General features: G+C 42.9%; 1 protein-coding gene and 1 long non-coding RNA gene across 14 annotated transcripts in view; one reads left to right on the top strand and one right to left on the bottom strand.

Annotated features, from left to right (window-relative positions):
* The window catches only part of Mprip (myosin phosphatase Rho interacting protein), a 131,563-nt gene that overhangs the window by 103,537 nt on the left and 3,453 nt on the right, over positions 1 to 24,573 (bottom strand). The gene's annotated exons all lie outside the window — the stretch shown is intronic.
* Positions 1,635 to 13,774, top strand: LOC147820661 (uncharacterized). Of its 2 annotated transcripts, none has more exons than XR_015448347.1 (3): positions 1,635 to 1,724; positions 1,869 to 2,143; positions 11,617 to 13,774. It is a non-coding gene; the product is annotated as an uncharacterized LOC147820661 (long non-coding RNA). The 2 variants fall into 2 exon arrangements; XR_015448348.1 differs by having other exon boundaries at positions 1,651 to 1,720.

The following is a 24,573-nucleotide window of genomic DNA, read 5'->3' as shown; positions in this document are numbered from 1 at the left end:
GGCCTGGAAAAGTTGGAGGTGGCCCTATAACTCATGTGTATTCCAGATCCTATGTGGCCCCTCAGCCAGCCCACAGCGCCTCACCTGCAAGGTTCACAGGATAGATCAGAAAGCACCTCTCCATCTCTACTTGGTCTGACAATGTACCACTTTCCTGGCCTCTGGTACACGGCTCTGGGGTGACGTCACATCAAGTTATATATACCTGGCCTCTCCCCAGATGGGACAGTAGGGAGCTAAGGGACTGGCCCAAGTTCCCTCAGAATCCAGGACACACTCTCAACCCAGCCATGTCCTCTCTGGCATTATTATTCACTCAATTAATACCTGCCCAGGCCTACTATGTAGCCGGCAAGGTCCTGAGTGCTGCACACTAGGTTCTCTGTCAGCACCACCAATCGCAGATCCTGATACACAGCACAGTAAAGATATGAGTGACAGCTCAGGTGACTGGAGGGCAGGGCAAGAAGTAAGGACTCTGGGAGGAGGAGCTGGCTAGGAAGGAGGTCTATGTATCAAAAGCACTGACTATAGGCAAATCCAGAAGCAAAGTCGTTGCCTTGGGTTGAGGGGCCTGGAGGTGACAGTTAAAGGTGCAGGGTTTCTTTCAGAGATTGTGAAATGTTCTAAAAATAACTGTTATTGGCTGTACTCTTTGGGAATATGTTAAAAAGCACTGTATTATGGATTTTAAATGGGTCACTTATACGGTATGCATTTTGTCTCAAAAAGGCTGTTTAAAAAAAATCATTTACCAAGTTCATGTCAGGCAGTGGGGAAGAAAATAAAGACTACTCCTATTCATGTACTCCTTGCTCACAGGCAATGATCCCAGCTGAGTCCTTCTCCCCAGCCCAAGTGACTCCACCCCCGACAGATTAGGGAAACTCCACTCAAATACATGGGTTACAAAGGTTACAATACAAAGTCAATGACTGGATCCACTGGTTGGTTGGAAGGAGTGGAGAGGGCCAGACAGGCCAAGGGGAGAAGGAGGCAAAGGAGCTGCTGAGTAGGCCCCACAGGGTATGGGTGGGGGCCCTGGAGGACCTCCTAGAGCAGGAGTGGCAAACCTATGGCACCTGTGCTAAAGCCGATTGTTATTGAAAGCTCTAAAAGGTTCGCCATCACTGTCCTAGAGGCAGTCACAGAGGTCTGACCTGGTGCCTGCAGCTAGACAAAAGGAAACCTACAGACCCACTGTACAGCTTCAGGGCCACAGAGAGACAGGGGACGGTCACCATGCAAGAGGTGAGCTCCCCCTCCCAGGCCTAGGGTAGAAAGCACTCTCAGGTGAAGCCATAGCTAGGAGCCATCTTTAATCCTTCAGCACCTCCCACTGAGAACAACCAGACTGTTCCCAGTCTACAACCCAAAGGGCCCAGTACCAGGAACCACTTACTGGCACATTTCAGTGGCTCTTTCCCTCCCTACAATCCTACCAAGGGGCCAGCTGCTGTCTCCCCAGTTTCCCACCCTACCCCTCCACCTGGTAATCCCACTCCCACAAGGCCCCAAGTCCCTTTCTTGAGGGACTGTTCTATGTCAGCATGAGATAAATCACCTCATCGATATAACAATGACAAGTGATGCATGCCTATCATTTCATTATGAAATCATATTGCTATGACCCCCATCCCCCAACACACACCTTCCATTCTGCTGCAGAATGTTCACTCCAGGAAGGCAGGGATGCCCCAGCTGCATCCTTCATCTCAAGGCAGGTTTGCAGAGGGAAAGGGGGGGAAGTTGAGAGGCAGTCAGCTGCAGCCTGTGGTTAGCCCTTATTGCCAGCTACCATTTCTCTGAGTTTCCTTTCCAACAGAGAACCTGTAGTCCTGACTTGGCTACCCTGTCTTTGTCTCCAGGGATGGAAATGCCTGCTAGAAAGAACTGCTGTTCTCCTGCCATCTAAAAATGCTGTGTCCATCCACTGCCACAACAGAACTGCCATGTCTGCCTGGAAATGCCCAAACAGTGGCAAGAGACAACCGAAAGGAAGCTGGCCAGTAATGAAGACCACTTTGGGTACAGAGTGGTGTGCTCAATTCTGCTGTTTTTTGACTAGGTGTTTGAAAGAGGCAAGAGATGCAGGTGCCTGCTATCTACAGTGGGACCCCAGCAAGTCTGCAAGGACCCACAGGTAGCATAGGATCTGAGTTGTTTCAGGTAGCCTTTCCCACACAGGCCCTCCATAGGAGGCACACTGCTACAGCCCCACAGAAAAGCCACCATAACTGAGTGACTTCCCTTCCCTTGTGACCTACAGAAACCAGAAGCAGCACTTTGGGCTAGTGGGGGACACTGAGGGTCTGGGTGTATTTTTCCGCCCAAAGCCCTTTCAAAAACAGAGACTTGTCATAATAGCTAAATCTTAAGAGCAACCTAGGGGCCAGGGAGTTAGCTCAGTGGTTTCACTGCCTGCAGCACAAGCGCAAGAACCTGAGTTTGATCCCTGGTACCCCCACCCACAAAAGAACAACCTACATGTCCATCAACAGATGAATGGATACAGAAAATAAAGTATTTATATACAATGGAGTACTACTCTGCCACAAAGAGGACAAACTTCAGTCATTTGTAGGAAAATGGGTGTACCTTGAGATTGAAGGGATCCAAGTGATACAGGGAGGGGGAGGGGGGAGGGTAAAGGTTAAAAAAAGAATTAAGAAATGTCATGTATATGTATCAAATCTCACAAACATGTACCAGTAAAAATAAATACTTTTAAAAACCAGAGACTTGAAACTTCTGCCTCCTGGAAGATGGGGACACATAACTCTCCCTATTCCTCCTGCTAACTACAACTAATATCCCAGATATTATGACTAAGACAAAGAAGATTCTAAAGGGGACAGCAGAAGGAAGACAGGCCAGAGACCTCAGGACCTGAGGGTTTTCTCTTTTTTTCTAGTCATTTCAGACTGGGTGTGGACAACCTGGAAACACCAGAGAAGTGGAAAACCTGGAAACACCAGTGAACACAGACAATACATTCCAACAAATGCGCTCTCTGTAGCTGAAGAACCAGACAGGGTAGCCAGGCAAGATAGAAAACACTTAAGAGATGAGACAGGAGACTGCAAGTTCCAGGCCAGTCTGAACTACATAGAGAGAAAGGAAAAGGGAGAGGGGAGGGGAGGGGACAAGAGGGCAGGAGAGGAGAGAAAGAAATACGAAGACAATCACCATTTTCCTTCAGCCAATTGCCACAAGTAAGACCACAGTCTTAGCCACAAGCAAGTAAAAGCCAGACATGAACCCTTGCCTGGCTACATCAGCTACTCCAATACCAGTCCATACCGATGTTAAAAGACACCAAGTAGAGAGCCAGGGCATTCATCCCCACCCAGCAGTAACAAGTACCCTCCCTCTCCAGGCCAGAGTAGTAGCAGAAGAGGTCAAGTGGGGAGCTAGGGTTCCTGCTGCTGCTTGGCAGTGATGCAGGCAACCCCACCTGGCCTCAGGGGTTAAGGGAGGCCAAAGAGGGGCCTGGTGGTCCCTGGAGCAGTGTCAGAAAAGCCAGCTAAGAGAAAAGGTTAAATGGGCCGGGGATTTAGCTCAGTGGTTCTGGCGCCTGCCTCACAAGCACAAGGTCCCAAGTTTGACTCCCTGTACCAAAAAAAAAAAGGTTAAATGAGACCATAGGTTGCCCAACAGAATAAAAAGCATCCAGATTTTCACCAAAAATCATCATACCAAGAACCAGGAAGGTAACAAATCAATGAACAAAGACAACTGGTATAGGCCAATACCAAGATGAAAGAAGCATTAGTTATCTGATATTTAAAAATTTTAAAGCAGACCATGACACAATGCTTTAACAAGAAATTGTAAGTGTGCTTGAAATAAATGAAAAACAACAAAATAACAAGACAAAAAACAGAATGGAAACAAAAACCAAACTAAAAATACAGCAACAGAAATAAGCAGCTCAGTGGATAGTCCTAAAACCAGATGGTAAGGACCAAAGAATCAGTGACAGCAGAGAGAAAATAGACTGGAAAAATAAATAATGGAGTCTCAGGGACCTGTAGAACTATGATAAAAATCTAACAATCATGTCATCAGAGTCTTTGAACAAGAAAGTAAGGGCAGGCAGAAAAAGTACTCAGAGAAAGAATGGCTGTCCCTGGAAACTGGGCAACAATGGCAAGTTAAAAATTCAAAAAGGTGGGCCAGGGATTTAGCTCAGTGGTGCCACTGCCTGCCATAAGTGCAAGGTCCCAAGTTCGATCCCAGGTACCAAAAAAAAAAAAAAAAAAAAAAAATTCAAGAAGCTCAGTGAACTCCAAAAGATAAATCCCTCAAAATCCACCTGACACATCCTAATTAAAGAAAAAAACAAAACAAAAAAACTTTGAAAGCAGCCAGAGAAAAATTGCATCCTATGCATAGGAGAAAACAAAAAAAATGACAACAGATTTCTCACCAGGAGCTGTGGAGACCAGAAGGAAGGGGCACAGTACTTTCCCAATGTGGAAAGAAAACAACAATCAATCCAGAATTCTATACCCAGTAAAATCAACCTTTAGAAATAAAAGAGAAATCAAGACATTCTCTGAAGAAAAACTAAAGAAATTTGTTGGCAGATTTACCCCTAAAAAATAGTCAAAGGAAGATCTTTAAACCAAAGGGAAATCATAAAAGATGGAACACTGAAACATCCAAAAGAAAGCAAGAACACAACCATCAAAAACTATGGGTAAGGGCTGGGGGTTTAGCTCAGTGGTTCTGCCGCCCGCCTCCCAAGGGCAAGGTCCCAAGTTCAATCCCCAGTACAAAAAATAAATAAATAAAAGCTATGGGTTAAAGCCGAGAGTGTTGGTGCACACTTGTAATCCCAGCACTCAGGACACTGAGGCAGGAGGATCACAGCAAGTTCAAGGCCAGCCTGAACTACATAGTGAGACCCTGTCTCAAAAAAACAAAACAAAAAATATGGATAATTAGATTTTGCTTCTTTGAGTTTTCTAAATTGTTTGGTGACTAAAGCAAAAAAAATTATAACACAGTGGTTTTAAATGTGCGAAAGGAAAAACTTAAGACAATTACACAGGGAAAGATATAGGGATATAAAATAGGTACTCTTTTTACTGGTAGTCAGATGAAACCACCAATTAGCTTTAAATAAGTTATAGTATTAGACTGTCCAGAGCAGTGAAGGCAAACCTTTTAGAGTTTTCAATGGTAACAAACAACTGGCTGAGGCATGTGTGCCACAGGCTCACCACCACTGGTCCTGAGTAAGCACTAAAAAATCTGTCATTGAGGTACACTGAAAAAAATTCTACAAAAATTAAAATTCTAAAAAAAGTTCAAGTAACCCATTGGAAACAGGAAAAAGAAAAACCAGAGACAACAAACAGAAAGCAAAACAAAAAATTATGGGCTACTATATTAATAATTGTATTAAATGGGAATGATTTAAATATACCAATTAAAACACAGAAGATTGGCAGTCTGGATTTTAAAATCACCATGCTACACTGTCTACAAGGAATTTACTGCAAATACAATGATTACAGGCAAGTGGAAAGTAAAAAAGTAAAAGAATGGAAAGGATACATCTTATAAATATTAATCAAAGAAAACAGAGCTGTTATATTAACATTAGATAAACAATATTTCAGCACAAAGAAAACTACCAAAGACAAGAATATTATATAATGATAAAAGGGTAAATGCACCAAGACATTGCAAGCCTACATGTGTATGCACCAAACAGAGGTGCAAAATAGTACGAAATAAACAAGTCAACTATTACAGCTGTAAACCCCAACATCCCTCAAATAATCCTTCAATCCTCCAATAACTGATGAATAAAAAGACAGACAAATCAACAAGGATACAGAGAAAAATCAGTTAACACCATTACTATGGTTTAAATGTTTTTCCCTCCAAACTCATGTTAAAATTTAATTCTACTGCAATACTGTTAAGAGTATTAACAGATCTTTAAGAGGTAATTAGGCAATAAGGGCACCCTTCACAGATGGGATTATATAAGGGCATTATAAAAGGGCAACTGTGGACCCCTTTTGTCTTTTTGCTCTGTCGTCATGTGGTGATACTGCAAATGGGTTCTTGCCAGATGTCATCACCTTGATATTAGACCTCCCAGCCTCCAGAATAACGAGAAAATAAATTTCTCTTCATTATAAGTTACCCTGAGGGACCAAGACAACCATCAACCAATAATTTAACTGACATTAATAAAATAGTCCACTAAACAAGAGCAGAATACATATTCCTTTTGAATGCCCACAGAATATACACCAAGGCAAATTATATCCTGGGCCATTATTAAAAAAAAAACAAAACAAAAAAAACTCAATAGATTGAAATAACTGAAGTTCTCTGATCATAATAAAACCAAAGTAGACATCAATATGAAAAAGCAGGAAAATCTCCAAGCACTTGTAAACAGAACAATCTGTAAGTCAAAGAAGAAACCTCAAGGGAAATATTTTCTAAAAAATTGAACAGGCAAACAAATATATCAAAATTCATGGGGGCCAGGGATTTAGCTCAGTGGTACCTGAGTTTAATCCTGGGTACCAGAAAAAAACCAAAAAACTCATGGGACATAGCTAGAGCAATACTGAAAGGGAACTGTATAGAATTAAAACACTCACATTAGAAAACAGGAAAAGTTCCAACATATGCTCCATGTTGAGAACTAGAAAAAGCACAAGACATGCACACAGAAGAAAAAAGAAGACAATAGTGAAGAATACAAATCAATGAAACTGAAACAAAAACAATACAATCAATGAAATAAAGAGCTGGTTCTTTGAAAAGGGTGATAAATTGACAAACTTCTTGCAAGATCAACAAAGAAGAGAGAATGGAAAAATGAAATGTCAGAAATTAAACAGGAGCTACCACTATAGATCCTGCAGACATCATAAAGATAATACTATAGATAACTCTACAAGCATTAATTTGACAACTTAGATAAAAAAGACTCATTTCACTGAGGAAAAAAAGAAAAACCACAGGCAATCTGAGTGATGCTGTGACTGTTAAGGAAATTAAATATGTAACTTTAAAACTCCCAAAAAAGAAATCTCCAGGCCCAAATGGTTTTACTAGAAAATTCTACCAAATGTTTAAAAAAATTAATGTTAACTACAAATAGTCTTTGAGAAAACAAAAAAACTTTCCAACTCATTTTACAAACCTGGGCTGGGGATGCAGCTCAGTGGTAAAGCTCTTGCCTTGCATGCACAAGGCCCTGGGTTTGACCCCCAGCACCACACACACAAAAAATCATTTTATGAAGCTAATATTACCCTGATGCTAAAAACAAACAAATGTAAAAGGTCTATACAATATCCCTTATGAATAGAGAAGCAAAAATCAACAAAATATTAACATAGAATTTGGTAACATATTTACAGAAGTATACAACATGATTAAGTAGGGTTTATTCCAAGGATGCTGGCTTAACAGTCAAAATTAATCAACGTAATTTATTACATTAACAGGCTATAGAAAAAAATCCGTACGGTTTTATCAACTGATTCAGAAAAATCTGAAAAAATCCAACAATCATTCATGATTTTATGAACTTTTCAGAAACACAGAGAACTTCCTCATCTTAATACAGAACATGTATAAAAAAAACCTTCAGATAATCCTCTAAAATCAAGAACTAAGCAGTGAGCTGGGTGTGGTAGTATGCACCTATAATCCTAGCACTCTGGAAGGCTAAAGCAAGATGATTAAAAGTACAAACTCAGGGCCGGGGATTTAGCTCAGTGGTTCCACTGCTGCCTTGCAAGCTCAAGGACCAGAGTTTGATCCTCCGTACCAAAAAAAAGAAAAAAAAAGTTCAAGCTCAACCTGAAAATTAGTGAGACCTTGTCTCAAAACAAAAAACAAAGGGCCAGGGATTTAGCTCAGTGGTTCTGGCGCCTGCCTTGCAAGAGCAAGTTCCCGAGTTCCATCCCTGGTACCAAAAAAAAAAAAGGGATGAGGATGTAGCTTAGTGTGAGGGCCCTATGTTCATCCTCAGTACCAGGAAAGAAAAGGAAAAAAAAAAGACCTAAGGGGGCTGAGGATTTAGCTCAGTGGTTCCACAGTCTGCCTTGAAAGCACAAGGTCCCAAGTTCGATCCCCGGTATCAAAAAAAAAAAAAAAAAAAAAAGGATCTAAGAAATGGTGTTCATTCTCAACTTTTATTCAACACAACGTCAAAATCTCTAACTGGTAGGGGCCGGGGATTTAGCCCAGTGGTTTCGCACAAGGACCTGAGTTTGATCTGCAGTACAAAAAAAAAAGAATTTCTAGCTGGTGCACTAAGAAAATAAAAAGGCATACAGATTGCTAAGGAAGAAAAAATACATATGATTCAATTGTTTATGTTGAAAATCTGCAGTCTACCAAAAAACTCCTAAAACTAGAAGAGTTCATGAAGTTAAAATATATATCAGCGTACCCAAATCAACTGTATTTTTTTAACTTTTAAAAAAGTTTAGGGTGGGGATTTAGCTCAGTGGTGCCTTGCCTGCCTCGAAAGTGCAAGGTCCTATGTTTGATCCCCATTGGCGCGGGGGTGGGGGGGTGGTTGGGGATTGGGTATATGTACATAATACAGCTTGTTTTTTTTTTTAAATCCCCTTCCCCTTTTCTTCCTCCTCTAGTATCCCTATCCCAGTTTACATTCTTGTTGATATTATTACATACTAATAATACATGAACATTAAAATCAAGAATATAATACCAGTTACATTTGATCCCCCTCAAAATAAATACTTGGGTACAAATTTAACAAAACACATATAGAACTTACATGAACACTATACAACCCTGAAGAAATCAAAGACAACCTAAATAGAGACATACTGTTTTCATGACCTGGAAGAGGTTTAATGCAATTCTCACCAAAATCCCAGGAAGATTTTTCTTGTAAACAAACTAGAGTAGTGTTTTTTTTAATTAAAAAAGAGGGCTGAGGCTGTAGCTCAGTAACAGAGCACCTACCTAGTATGCCCCAGCATTAGATAAATGAATGAATGAATGAAATCATCTATCTAATTATAAAACTTATAAAAAAAGCAATCAAGACTGTGGCATTAGTAGAAGGTCTGACATATTGATCAATGGAAGAGATAGAGAACCCAGCAATAAATCCACACAAGTATGTTCAACTTAATTTCTGACAAAGGTGCAAAAGCAATTCAGTGAAGGAAGAACAGCCCTTCTACAAATGGTGCTAGAGCAGTTGTTCATCCACAGACAAAATCAAAATAAAGAAACAACCAAAAAACCCTTATGCCAATACAGAAATTAACTTTATACAAAATTTAACTCAAAATGGAACAAACTTAAATTGATAAAGTGAACTTCATTAAAATGAAAATGTTGGGGCCGGGGATTTAGCTCAGTGGTTTCGCCGCCTGCTACTCAAGCGCCAAGGACCCGAGTTCAATCCCCGGTACCAAAAAAAAAAGAAAGAAAGAAAATATTTGCTCCCCAAAAAGCCCTTGTTAGGAGAATGGGAAAAAAGAAGCCAGAGAGTGAGATAAAATATTTACAAACTACCTATGTGACAAACAACTAGTATCTAACATATATAAAAGCCTCTCAAAACCCAAAAGTAAAGAAATAATCCAAACTGGATGTGGTGGTGCACATAATCCTAGTATTGTGGGAGGCTGAGGCAGGACAATTACATGCACCCTTCACCAAGTTTCCACAGTGATGACATCCTACGTTGTGTATCTTACAATTACATAGGAATCTACAATGCTCTCCATGTTAAAAGTTTAATTAGAAAGCTGGGCATGGTGGTGCATACCTGTAATCCCAGCACTCAGGAGGCTGCGGCAGGAGGATCACTGTGAGTTTGAGGCCAGCCTGAGCTACATAATGAGTTCAAGGCCAGCCTGAACTACATAGTGAGACCCTGTCTCAAAAAAAAAAAAAAAGGGAAAAAAAAAAAGAAAAAAGTTTAAGGAAAAAAAGAAAAAAAAGCCAGGTATGCTGACACACACCTGTAATCCCAGCACTCAGGAGGCTGGGGCAGGAGGATGGCTACAAGTTGGAGGCCAGCCTGGGCTACACAGTAGTTCAAGGCCAGTCTGAACCGTATAGCAAGACCCTGTCTCAAAATAAAACAAAATAAAACCCTCACAAAACTACACAACTCCAAACCTGCTACTTCCCAAATGCTCCCTTCACCCTATCCACACAGAGGTGTGCAACATGGGAAGGGGGACTTCTGCAATCAGTCTTCAGGGGTCTTAGGCCAATGGCCCAGTGCCTTCCCCCAAGAAATGCCAACCTGTCACGCCCTGTATCCACATCGCCTGTCCTTTATTGGCCTTCCCAGAGGCTTCCCTGGAGGCTACATGCACGCACGCACACACACACACACACACACAGACCATCCCCTCTTGGCTCCTTACTGTCTTCATCAACAGATCTGGGTTATGTCATGGGGAGGTTAGCTGTTTCAACTCAGGCCAGGTGGGTGGGACAAGGACAGAAGCCAGCATTTTGGCCTGCATCATGGACTCCTCGCAGGTACTCACAGGCCTCTAAACATGGTGGCCCCAACACAACCAGCCCTAAGGGATCCAGAACATGACACACAGCTCTGGTTGCACATGATCTGTCTGTGCCTCAAAGCAGGGAGGGAACAGGTGGTGACAGGATTTCTAATAGGTGGCTAACCAAGTTTCCTGTTCCCTTGGATTCACCTGCCCAAGTAATGATACTATATTGCACTTATCAGGTATTATTTAAGAGAAGGGAAGATGTTTACCTGACCATTCATCATGCACAGCTTCTGAGACAATCCTAGCAGAATGGCTTTAAAAATGGGGGCCTTAGTCATTCCTGGCAGAACAGTAAGTAGGTGGAGTTAGGGAACCCTATACTCCACTCTTTGCCAACATGATCTAACAGCTCTGAAAATTCAGTTTAAAGATCCTGATATGGTATCAGGAAGGCCCAAATTTTATTTCCATGACTTACTTAATGTATCACTCATGGCAAGATAGTACCTCTGTGAATCTGTTTCATCATCTACAACAATAGAAAAATACACCTACCCCTTCCACACCATTTAAAAAACAAAAGCACTCAGACATAAACACATCCTGAGTCAGTGTACAATCAAGAATACCTCAAAGCCAGAAGCATCCACCCTAGTAGTTACTGGTGCCCAGCACAGAACTAGTTCTGAAACCAAACTAGGGCTCTAGGGAGGGAACCCTGCAATGGAGGCAACCAGGGGAAACCAATTTAGAGGGAAAGGCAAAGTAGACAAGCCCCACGCAACAGGCTCTAGCACATAGGCTCCATGCTTAGATTCCAACCAGAGTGACCATCCTCCTCAAAGTTCTCCAAGAGGAAATGTCCCACACAATCCTGAAACACCCATATCCATGGTGCAAGTAGGGGGCACATTCCCAAGCAGGGTGTTCTCTGGAGCTATTTTCTTCAAAAGCACAGCATTCAGGTCTTCCTTTGCAGCTGAGGCCACAGCTCAGAGGAGTTTAAGGACAGGGCTCCAAAGCACATCACTTGTGAGTGCTCATGGGAGGAGGAACCATAGTCAGTGCTATGGGACGAACCACTAACAGACCATTCTCTACACAGAGCCACCCACCGCAGCATGGCTGACAGTTAACAAGTTTGGGAAGCAGATGGAGAATGTGAGCTCAACTCCGAAAGAACTTTTTCCCATCTATGCAAAAGACATCAAGCCTGAGTGCCAGCTACAACTTGCACTCCACTCTGAGAAAAGCTGGGCCAAACAAGTACGTACTTCAGAGCCTCACACAGAAGGTACCCAGGTCATTTATCACTCCAACTGGAATGCTCTGGGGGAATGAAAGGTGGCCCCTACCAATTACACGAGGATGTTGGTTCCCAGATCTCACAGGAGTGACCATGCCCTATTGCCATTCCAGCAGACTGCATTCTGCTCACCTCAAGCTGTTTCTCTCTGCCCTTTGAAGTTACCAACACCTGCTACTGGAGGCCAAGACACAGACCCTAATCCAAAGACCACAAAATCACTGAGAATACTGACAACAAAGGCACACAGGGTGGGAGCAGAAAAGAACTGGGCTCTAGGAACAGGGGAGCATTTAGATTTCCATGGGTGAGAGCAAAGGACACACTTCAGACTGCAGAAATGAGAGCTGATGGGCCTGAGCCTGGGGAAAGGTGACACAGACCCCAGATTGCATGCACACAGTGCAGGGTCCATCCCTCCAGGCCATGCTGGGACTGGAGACCAAGGAGAGGGCACATTCCCCACAGCTTCCACAGACAGTTCCACCCTCCTGCAGGGTCAGGGCATCACAGGGTAGACACAAAGATCCAGAAAATGTAAAACAAATGACTAGAGCTTAAGATGGTGGCATTTGAAGACCACTGGCCTTGACTTTCTGCTCACTGACCCACTTGACACAGCTGAGCTCAGGCTCAGTGTGAGCGTGTGTGTGTGTGTGTGTGTGTGCCTGTGTTCACACATGAGTGCAGGGTGATAGAAGTGGATCTTTGGCATTAGGTACACACTGGCTACAACTGTCAAACAGAAAATGACACAGCTGGGAATGAAGAAATGTCAAATCATTTCTTCTGGACTTACCAAAATGCTTAAGGACTTAAGCATTCTAGACTTACCGTGGGGTTCTGCCCAAAAATATCATAGTGGAAAATGCATCAAATATACCTAACCTAAATATAAACCATAAATGTAATCAGAACACTCACATTAACTCACAGTTGGGCAAAATCCTCTAAAACACAAAGTCTGTTTTATCATAAAGTGTTGAGTAGCTCATGCAATGTACTGAAAGTGAAAAACATAATGGTAAACATACCATTAATACCACTGTAAAGTTGAAAGGTCCTAAATTGAACTTTTATAACTCAGGAACTATCTACAATGGTTTATCAAAACATGAATATAGACTCAAACCCAAAGTGGGGTTGGGCTATAATTGTTTGGGGGTATTTTTGGAGACATAATTCACATAGCATACAATCCACTCATTTAAGATATGTAATTCAATGTTTTGTAATGCAGTCATCATCACAGTCAATTTTAGGGTATTTTTATCATCCCCAAAAAGAACTCTGGGCTCTTTGTCTATCACTCCCCAAACCTGACATCTCTCCCATGCCAACCCCTGGCAACAGCTGATCTATCTACTGTCTCTATGGGTTTGCCTATTTTGGGTATTTCATACGAACAGAATTGTGGTCTTTTGTGACTAGCTTCTTTCACTTAGCATCATGTTTTCAAGGTTAATCCACATCATAGTGTTACACATTCCTTTATTTTTAAGGTTGAATAATATTTCCTTGCATGGACGTGCCACATTTGGACATTAGGGTTGTTATTACCTTTTGTGGCTGTGAACATGAATACAGCTTTAGTAAATGTTTTTTAAACCTTCTTTAAAAGAGACTAAAGGGGTAAATACCATCTACAGATGTGAGGAAAGCAGAGAAAGGATGGGGTTGCTCAAAATGGGATGTTCTGAGAGGATGCCTTATCGCCACCACAGATCATGTAGCCCAACATCACAGACCAATCTCAGTTCAAACCTCTTCAATGAAACCTACCCAGACCTTGCCCCCAAGACTTCTGAAGAGGTGTGGGGAACAAAGAAGAAATGGGCTAGGAAAGTATTTAACACATCATAAAAAAAAAATTGTAAAAAAAGAACCAAGATACTCATGTAATGGTACAAGATCCCAATGATGAATGTAACTGTATTTTATACTGAAAATGTACCAATAAATTTAATGGGGAAAAAAAATTGTACAACTAGAAGATGGTAGTCTGGAGATAACTGTTAATTTTTTAACTTTTTAAATTTCTCTGTATTTTAGGACAGGGTTTCAAGTCACTAAGTTGCCCAGACCAGGCTCGAACTTGCAATCTTCTTGCTTCAGCCTCTCAAGAGGTTGAGATTACAGGTGTGCTGGGATTACAGTTGTATTACCACATCCAGCTCCAAAACTATTTTTATAAAAATACAAAGGTACCAGGCCGGGGATTTAGCTCAGTGATTCCACCGCCTGCCTCAAAAGTGCAAGGTCCCAAGTTCGATTCCCGGTACCAAAAAAAGAAAAAAAAATACAAAGGTACCATTTGTCCTTTTCATTCTCACTCAATCCCAAGCGTCCAGCAGAGCTACCCAGAGGCCACACAATACATTGTAATAGGATGACTGCAGAAGACAGAAGAATCTGGCTGCCTTTCTAGACAGATGTGAAAGAGATCTGCAAAAATGTAAAATATGGCTCTTCTCCAGAAAATTGTTTTTGTTTTAGAGAAGTTTAAGAATACATGTTGCTTATGTGAACATGTATGCAGGTTTGTTACTTGTGAAGGAATTCATAAGAAATGTCTCTGTTTTAGTTTCTAATTCAGTAAGTACCAATACACATTGTCACATAAGCAAAAGCCCCAAGAGGATATCAACAATCAAGAGTGTAAAGTCCAAAGATCAAGACCCAAGTTTAAGAAGCAATGACCTAGGCACACATTCCCCATTCCATGAACCTGGAGTCACCTCCTTCACTGCACTTCTGCTTCATGTTTTGCAACCACCTCCTTCCTGGTTTCTACTCAGAGTCCTTTCAGTTCAACAGCACTTTTATTAAAAAGGTGGCATCTTACCCTCCAAGAGGTTGCAGAGTCCAAATAGAAATAAAACAGGCTCCTAGATACAAGCAGACAGGAAAACTTTTCCCCCCAGGATACCAGCCTCTGCCTTGGGGAGGAGACTGGAAAAGGTTGGGCCCAGCAGAGGCAACACTTCTTCACCTTGGAGATGCAGAACACCTCAACTGTGCCACAGGGATTCCCACCTCAACCCCAGGAGAATCACAAGAGAGAAAAAGCAAGAAGCCTGCCAGACTGAGTGCCTGACCCATGTTCCCTGGAACTACTCAACAGTCACTTAAAGGGCAATGCTAGGCTCACTGGCCTGGGCCTCAACTTCTGCCTCCATTCACCACCTGGGGTAGCCCATCATCTGGGATGCCATCATAGGATGCTCAATCAGCACCATCCATGTTCTTTCATGCACATTCATGCTATTATTTAGATTTATATGTACTACATTTATCATTCTCACATATACACATTTAACGCTATTATGTGTGGGGCCCTTGCCAACAGCTTCCAGGCACCTTGCATTTGAGTGTGCCAGGATCTCCCTAAGTTGTCCAGCTCCTGAGTCCTCTCTTTGGCCCTCCTCCCAAAAATATGTAAGGCTAAATCAATCTTCTCTGCAACTCAGCAGGTCTTCAGGTCAGACAAAAAGGGTAAAAAAGTAAAACTCTCAACATGGCTGAGCATCCCTGCACAACACAGTCCTCTATACCACTGTCACCACCTCATCGCTTAATTCAATGCTTGCAGCCCTGGCCCAGTCCCCTCCAAGTGCAGAGTCCTAGGCTTTAGGTTTTAGCTTCACATAGGGTCCACCAGCAACTCCATCCTGCATCCTGCCACCCAACATTCGGCAAGTTCACATTTGGCTCCAGGTGCTGATTCACAGCTTATTGGCAGAACTACAAGAGATCAGCAATTCCACTCTGTTTCCATCCAAAAGAGCTAGAGGTGGACTTTCATACAAAAACCTATACACCATAAATTCACAGCAGCACTACTCACTTTCACCAAAAGACCCAACCACCCAGGTGTCCAAAAAGAACAGATAAATAAGGCCAGGGATTTAGCTCAGTGTGCTGCCACCTGCCTGGCAAGTGCAAGGTCCCGAGTTCAATCCCCAGTACCAAAAAAAAAAAAAAAGAACAGATAAATAAAATGTGGTTCATCTACATGATAGAATATTATTCCACAACAAATAGGAATGAAATTCTGATCAAGCTACACAAGGTGCATGAACCGCGAAAACAGGCTGGGTGAAAGAAGCTGGACAAAAGGTCATATATTATATAATCCCATGTTTGTGAAATTTTCAGAATAGGTAAATCCACAGGGATGAAAAGCAGAGTCATAGTAGCTAGTCTGAGGGTGAGGAACAGGGAGTGACTATTTAAAGTTATGAGTTTTTCTAGGGTATAGAAAATATTTTCAGCTAGATATGGTGGTTTCACAATACTGAATGTGCTAAATACAACCAAATTGTGCACTTTAAAATGGTTAATTTTATGTTATATGGATTTCCACCTCAAAGAACAAAAACAAACAAATTAAACCTGCAGCAGGTCTCTACACTACTGGCCATTTTCACCCTCCCCTCTGCCCACATGAAAGCCCGAGAGCCAAGCCCCTGTAAGGCTCCTCCCGGACTTTAATAGCTGGGGGACAGTTTGACATTTTTAAAAGCCTCTTCCCTATTTGGTCTTGACACCATGCCCATGGCCACGGGATTTTTTGGACATGACGCCATTCATGGCAAAGGGAGGAATGCTGGAGAATATATGGGGACAAACTTCTTGGGGCAACAGCTTTCCAGGAAAGAGTCATGTCAGATTCTACAAAAAGCCACCCTTCCCATTAAAAAACAGGTAGGGCAAGGGAGAGGGACAGGAAGGAGGAAAAAAAGAGACCAAAAGTCCATTCAAGGGCAGCTCAAATCCCAGTCTCCAGCCTCACCCTCCTGCCCACACACCTTCCTGGTAGGTAGGTCAGTGCACAGCCAGGGAGACTCACCTGAGCCCCACTTGGGTCAGTATGAGACCCAAGTTGGGCATCTGGGTTTCCACCCAGCTTTCTCACTGATGGTGCTGCCATCCAGCAAGTCACATTATTTCTCCCTACCCAGTTTCCTAACCTCTCAACCTGTAAGGCTGCTGTGCATGTAAATAAGTTAACAGTGGCCTGACACAATGCAATTTCTGTTAGCCATGAAATACTACCAGCACAATAAATAATCCCAGAGCATGCCAACTGCCCCTGAGAAAACCTCTGTGCTACAGGAGGCCATATGGCTATGCCAGCTGCATCCCCCCCCCCAAGTTCAAAGGCTTTTAGGTAGGTGTGAACCTGGGAGGCAGGTAACATCTGCCTGTGAAAAGCGCTGGGAAAAGAGAGGGTTCTATTTGCTCAAACCATCTAGAAGGGGACACCCACCCCTCCAGTAGGCGGCTCCATTCCCTACAGGAGCAATGGTTGTAAAGGATGAAAGAACAAGCCTGGCAGCTAAGGAGCCAATTCAACCATGTAGACCAGAGCTCCATAGCACCCCTGGCCAGACCTCCTGTCCAGCCAGTGATGTGAGACTAGGGCTAGCTATGGCTTTCTGCTCTCTGCACCCTCCTGGGCTATTTCACCCAGGCCTCAGCTTCCCTAACACCTTTAAGTTGCTCCAGGAGACACCAGCAGGACAAGCTCAGCTTCTCTTCATCTTTTCCCACCTCACAGGGGCAACTCACACACTTTCCTGCTGAGCCTTCTGAAATCAAGACCTGTACTATCTCTATCTCTAGGCTGAAGGGGGTTCTGACATGGCCACTGAGGTTAAATTCCAGGCTGATGGCATCTGGCCCCTTCACTTCCTACCTCTAAAAATTCTTAAGACCAGCTCAATTCTTAAATGTTCGGAAAACCAAACCCATACAAGCAAGATGACTATGTTCCCTCTTGTTCCTGTGGGGAGAAAAGTGCTGGTGGTGCAGAGCAGCTCTGTAGAGAGAAAACAGAGGTTTGAGAGACAGCTCTCCAAAAAATCACAGGGGTAGATCCCTTCTCTGGGCTCTGTTCCTCAACCATAGATAGCATCAGTTTGGAGCCCAAGATCTCTGAAGTTCCTCTAGCTGGAATCCCTCATCCTCTGTTTACCAACAGGGAGACAAGACACTTGCCATTCCCTGCATGGCAACTGCCCCAGATGGCCCAGAGCCTGGCCACAGTGGATATTCTAGAGGAGATGGGCTGGCATGCTAAGTGAGCACATTCCCAAGGGCAAGGCCCATGTGCCACATGTGGGTCCTACACTGTAGTGTCAGTACTTGTAAAACCATCCCATTTACTCAACACCCATTATATACCCTGGTATTTACAAACTCGGCCCTTCCAGTGCATCCTATAGTTATTGAGGGCTTTGAATTAATCTTCGATCAGCCTCATAGGCACCTAAAGATTATAAGCCCCAGCTATCAGTTGAGGGCACAAATACTAAACTCAAAGAAGCCTACTCAAATCAGCATGGAAAATGCTGAATGTGGGCCCAAATCTGAACTGAAAGACTCTGCTCTCCACTACTCCAATTCTCAAGGGCTGGCATATAGCTCAGTGGCACCGCTCCTGCCTGGAAAGCAGTTTGATTTTTGGTGCTGGAAAAAAATGTAACAAAACCAATTCTTTTACTTTGCATACTAAAATGAAAAGTAGGACTGTCAGATTTCTAGATCAGAACACATTCCCAAGCAACAGGCAGGCACATGCCCTGATTCCACAGCATCCTGAGGCTCCCACATACCAAGTGGCTCACTCAAACCAGACACTGAGGTTCTGGGTATAGACCAGGGGACCTTGAAGACATGGCCCTTTCTCTGGCTCAGCTGACACTGTCAATAGCTGCTCCTGTTTCCCGTGGCTCCTTTAGCTACAGGCAGGATCAGGAGGTGGTTAGAAATCATGTGCAGAAAATGTACCATGGGGCCTCATGGATCTGTTAAAACCAGTGCTTCAAAAACCTATGGAGACCAAGGACATAGCTATTTCCTGATTTTGAATTTCTCTTTCAGGAGAAAAAATAGTGTTTCCTGTTCAGAGCTCTACCAAAGGTGTGGTCATGGCCACAGCCCAGCAGCCTGTCTGGGGGATGTGGGGCTCCCTGCAGTTGAGGAGTGTTAACAACCTGGGTGATGACTTGTGCACTGCCATGCATCACCCCCACACACCCTACCTCACACTCCAGAACTAATCCAAGTTAGGGCATGGCCCTACTCCCAATAGCAAAGGTTAACACTTATTAGGGGTAGAGAGACCAAACAGGACTTTGGAAAAATCCACATTGGTCTTCCTATGGCCTAGGCAGGCTGCTGAACCTCTAGGGTTTCAGCTGCTCCATCTGTTAAGCAGAGAATTCCTCACCTGCTTAATGAGTGGGACACTGCTGCACATCCTCTGCAGGTTCTTTCTCCCACGACTAGGAACCAGAAATCTCTTTACACTGCTGTGATTTATTTTGCAGTACATCAGCTCTACCACCAATCTGCCCCAGCCAGACAAAAACAGTACCACGTTTGTCAGTCAAATGGCCCCGCCACAGGGAAGGAGAAAAGTTCAGAGCTGTGATGTAGCTTGGCATATGAGCCTCACAGAACTGGGCACTATATCATAGGCCTACTACAGAGTGGCTTGGTGATCTTGGGCTGGTTATCAACCTTTCAGAAACAGTTTTCCTCTCTCCTCTAGGGGGTGGAGAGGCATGCTGTCACCAGTCCCACTGTCTCCCCAGCCTACAAGGCCTGTGTGACACTTAACTCAGTATGGGAAAGCTCAGGAGGCTGCTGAAGGCCGTTCTTGTAGGCCATTCAGACACAGTTCAGTGCAGCAGCATGCAAAGCCCAGGCTAAGCCCCAGGGAAGGAAGGAGCCGGAAGGCTTACAGGCTCCAGGCAAAAACCAGGCTGTAGTTTCCTGTGAACTAGGATGACCCTGACTGAGAAAACCAGTGAGTGGTTTGGAAGATTCCAGTTCCAGCCTCTAGAGACAAGTCACCAGCAAATCAATCCCCCAGGGATCGCTGCCCCTAAAGGAAGTGATAGTGCTACGGGAGCAGTGGGGATCTGTCCCAGGGCAGCTGTGAGACCACTTCAACTGCTAAAACTGGAACAAGCACAAAATCTGGGGCAGAAACAACCCCCAGGCAGGAGGTGAAGTCCAGGCTTCACCCATCACCCACAGCCCTGCTACTTTTCCAGTGTCATACACTGCACTTGTGTAAGAGATTCCTTTGAGAAAAGGCTCTAGGATTTAAAAGCCTGAAAACCATTGAACTGGTCCAACTGTGTCATGCAGGCAGGAAAGGGCAGCCTGGAGAACAAGTTTCCCAGGATAAAAGAAGGGCCTGTTTTCTTAGGGTGAATGCTTCCAAATTAGCATCCAGCTCTTCTGTACCTCACCCTGAGCCTCCCCACAATTGCAGTGCTGGGCAGTAGGATGTGCTTCCCTCACCAGGCTGAAGAATTCTCTACCCTCTTTAAGATTAAATGGCAGTTTGGGAACAGTTTAAGTATAAACATTCAATTCAAACTCCTTGATTTCAGCAGAATCAGGGTCCCTGTAGTATAAAGATAGCCTAAACAAAGGCTCCTCACCACAGGCGAGGGCACCAGCACATTTGCTGGAATATTAATCACCATGGAGGGCTCAGGAACTCAACGGCTGCCATCAGTACACCATAACCTCCCTCTGAAAGGAAGGTGGGTATTCATTGTACAGTTGAGAGGCCCAAAGTCACCCTCTTGGGTCAACTTGCACATCTGCACCAAAAAGAGAACACAGGGAAACAAAGGTTGGAGAAAAAGTTCAACAGGCTAGCAGGCAAGAAGAAATGCTAGGAGACAACTGCCAAACACTGGGTGAATACAAAGGGCTTAAGCTATGTTAAGACACAGTTACACTCACCTGGCCAGTACTGGGGGACAAGGGAACATACAGAGGATGACACACACCCAGGCCTGTCCCCTAAACTTTCACTTGCTCCCCACAGGAAAGTTATGGGGACAATCCCACTAGTCTCCAGCCAGAATCCTCCTCCCTTCTGCCTCTGGACAGAGGTGGGATCAGAACGCAAACAGAGCTTCCAAACACACCAAAGGAGTTAACAAAGGTGTGATATTCACATAATTCCCAAAACTTGGTAAAAGGAAACCAAAGCCAAGGGAATAGGACCAACAGATACAAGAGAACCAGATCTCCAGGAACCCTCCAACCCCGGGCCATCTGCAGGACTCCACCAGGGAAGAGGGAAGAAGGGAAGGGCAGCAGCTATCCTCACCTGCTATCCCATGTGCCAGGGTGCAGAGGCCCCAGCTATGGATCAGGACTGCAAGCACCAGCCACAAGGGGTTACTGGCACTGGGATGGTGGCTGGTCTCAACTGAATTGTGCCATAAGGTAAAATATGTCCACCATAACTTCTTTATGTGTTGAAATGATATTATTTTTGATATATCCAGTTTAAAAATATAATTAAAATTAATTTCATTTCTTCTTACTTAATGAGCAACTACAAAAGTTTAAATCATATGTGGCTTTCCTTACAGCTCAGTGGGACAGAGCTGGTCTAACCCAGGGTTTGGGAAGTTACATTTATATGCCAAATCTAGACTGCCATCTGCTTTTTTAAGGCTCAAAACCAAGAACGACTTTTGCATTTTTAAATGCTATATAAGTGCCTACATAAATGCCACAATTTTGACCACTGGCCTGCAAAACCTAATACAGTCTTTTATTATCTGGCCCTTTTACAAAAAAATGTTTCAATCACTGGTCTAGACTCTAGAAATAATCTGATATTCACTCTAGATGACAAAAGGAACACAGAGCAAGTGTGAGGTGTGATTCTTACACATTCTTTTTTTGTTGTTTTTACTGAGATAAAATTCATAGAACAAAAAAACCATTTTAAGTGAACAATTTAGTGGCATTCTGTATATTTCACAATGTTGTGCAATGAACCCTTCCATCTGGTTCTGAAACATTTCATCATTTCTAAAAATAGAACCCCAACCCCGTTAGCAGTCACTACTCATCACCCTTTCCACCACCCTTTGGTAACCACTAATCTGTTTCTATGGATTTACCTACTCTAGACATTTCATAAAAATGGAGTCATGTATTATGTGTCCTTCTGTGCATATTCTTTTCTTTGGCATCAGATTCTTTAGGTTCACCCAAGTGAACAGTTCACCCAAGTGACAGCTTACTACTTTGCTCCTTTGAGATCATATGATACTCCACTGTAGAGAACACAAGTTACATCCACTTATCCATCAATAGATATGTGGATTGTTGCTACCTTTTGGTCACTCTGAACATTGCTATCATGAACATTGACATACAAGTGCTGGTTTGAACATGTAAGTTTTCAATTCTTTTGGGGATATACTTCAGAGTAGAATTGCTGCCTCATACAGTAATTCTGTGTTTAATTTGAGGACCTGCTGAACTGTCTTCCATAGAAGCTGCATGCACCATCTGATTCTTACCAGTAATACAAGAGGGTTCCAATTTCTTCACATCTTCTTCAACATTTATGAAATTGCTTTTTGGAATTTTTTTAAAGAATATTTCAGCCATCCTAATGGGTATAAAGTGGTATGGGACTGTGGTCTTGCTTTGAATTTTCCTAATGACTAATGACACTAAACATCTTTTCATGTGCTTTTCAGCCCTTTATAATGGAATTTTGTGTGTCTGGCATATTTCATACACCCCCTGCCAAATATAAGTTACAAATCTTCTTTTAAAAAGTAAACATATATTCAATCCCTGGTACCAAAAAAAAAAGTAAGCATATTTAAGAATATCACAAGAACCATGAGAATCCTGATAAAATGCTGCACAGACCCATGGTTGTGGCCCACCCTTGTGCCACTGTGGTTCCAGCAGCCATTGCAATATCATATCAGAGGAACTGAGAGGCCTAGGAGAAATCAAGCCCAACCTCATTTCCAGATGGGGAAACTGAGGCCTGAGGAAGGAAAAGATCCAGTCTAGGTCCCATCAACGAAGCAGAGAAAGACGAAACACTAGAGTTTGAACACAGTGGCTCCTTCCACAGAGAGGCAGAAGAATAACTGGGTACCCTGAAGCCCCACACTGATGCTAAGGGCCCTGAAGCCCCGACTTGCTTCTCCTTCTAATCACCAGCCCTTTCTGATCTACACCTCAGCCTCCCTCACAGCTCCCCCTCTTCTGCCGATCTACCACGTGGAGGTTCCCTCCACTGGCTCTTTCCTAAGTGATAACACTCATTCCCATGAATTTAGCAACCACCTCCACATAAAGGACTCCCAGCCCCATTTTCACCTGAGCACTAACCACTATCTCCTACTGACTGAGTGGGTGATTCCTCCTAAACTACACTGGACATCCACCTTCACAAGGTCAAACTTACCATCATATTTTTGACCCCTCCTCAACTCCTGCTATAAATCTGTTCTCAATCTCTGTTCAAGATACTGCTATCCACCTGGACATCCTGGACACCCACAACACTATTCCCAGGGCCTCCCAGCACTGATCTAGAGGAAAAGACCTTTATAGCCAACTACCTGGATTACTTTCATGATCTCTAGCAGTTCTGCCTTTAGCAGCATGATTTTCCTGAAAAACAAGTCTGATAAATTTTTAAAGCTATGCATAAATATAACTGTAAAATAACTAAGTATTAGAGACTATTTAATAAATTTTGACAAAAAGCCCTTCTTACATATGAGATTAAAACTATAAACCATAAAGGAAAACAGAGATTCAGCTGCATTCATTGTATTTTATATATTTTGGTGCTGGGGATTCAACCTAGGACCTTGCACATGCTAAGCCAATGTTCTATCACTTAACTACATCCCCAGCCCCAAATGCATTCATTTAAAACCTACCACGTGAAAAAGAAAACTAACCACAGGTAAAGAGACAACTGACACTTCGAAAAGCTACTGGCCATATATGACGAGTGTCAGATTACTATCTAGAAAAGGCTGGACAAACTATGCTCTGGCCCAATCCAGACAGCTGCTTGTTTTTCTAAATAAAATTTTATGGGAACATATACCTGTTTATACATTGTCTACAACTCATTCTGCACCATGATGACCAAGTTTCATGGTTGCCACAGAGACCATAAGGCTAAAATATTTGCTATCTTACTTTTTATAGAAAAAGTTTGAAGACCTCTGACCCAAACTATATAGAAAGCCCCTACAAATCAGGGGTGGGGGAGAACTAACGCAACAGAAAAACAGCCAAACAACAGAAACAGGTAATCTACCAAAAAAAAAAAAAACAACCCTTCAATAAATATTGTAGAGAGGCTTAACCTCACTGGTAATTATTAAAGAATTAAAACATTTCATAATATCCAGTCCTGGAAATGTTATGACACGGCCTTTTTTGGAAGGCAATTTGGTAGTATCTTTAAAAAAAAATCTAGTGCACTTGATGTCAACCCAGCCATTCTATTTTTAGGTATCTGCTCCAGAGAAATACTTGCTTTCGTGCTCACAAGCACACACCCAAAAGCATTTATAAAGCCGTTTGCCTGAAGCTTTCACTATTTATAACAGCAGAACTCATCAGTAACCTCAATGTCCATCCATAAGACATGGGTTATGTTAACAGCACATGCAAAACAACTTACCATATCTGTATGTAACATCATGAAAAGAACTCTAAAATATTGTTAAGCAGAGGGGAGAAATCATTTGCAGAGCAAATATTGCACACAGTTCAGGTCTTAAAAGGTTTAAATGTATATTTGAATTTATGTGTACACAGAGGAATGTATAGGACTGAAAAAAAAAACAGCACCCTGTGAACAAAGGGCCTGGAACTGCAAGATTCAATGACCAGTAATACTGGACTCCAGCTCATTACTTATAC

The sequence above is a fragment of the Heterocephalus glaber genome, unplaced genomic scaffold (assembly GCF_053883595.1).
Source record: "Heterocephalus glaber isolate CG9 unplaced genomic scaffold, H.glaber_assembly_v1.0 deba00001813, whole genome shotgun sequence".
Classification (NCBI taxonomy): domain Eukaryota; kingdom Metazoa; phylum Chordata; class Mammalia; order Rodentia; family Bathyergidae; genus Heterocephalus; species Heterocephalus glaber.
The sequence above is the reverse complement of the archived record's forward strand: the minus strand, read 5'-3'. Positions and strand labels throughout refer to the sequence as shown.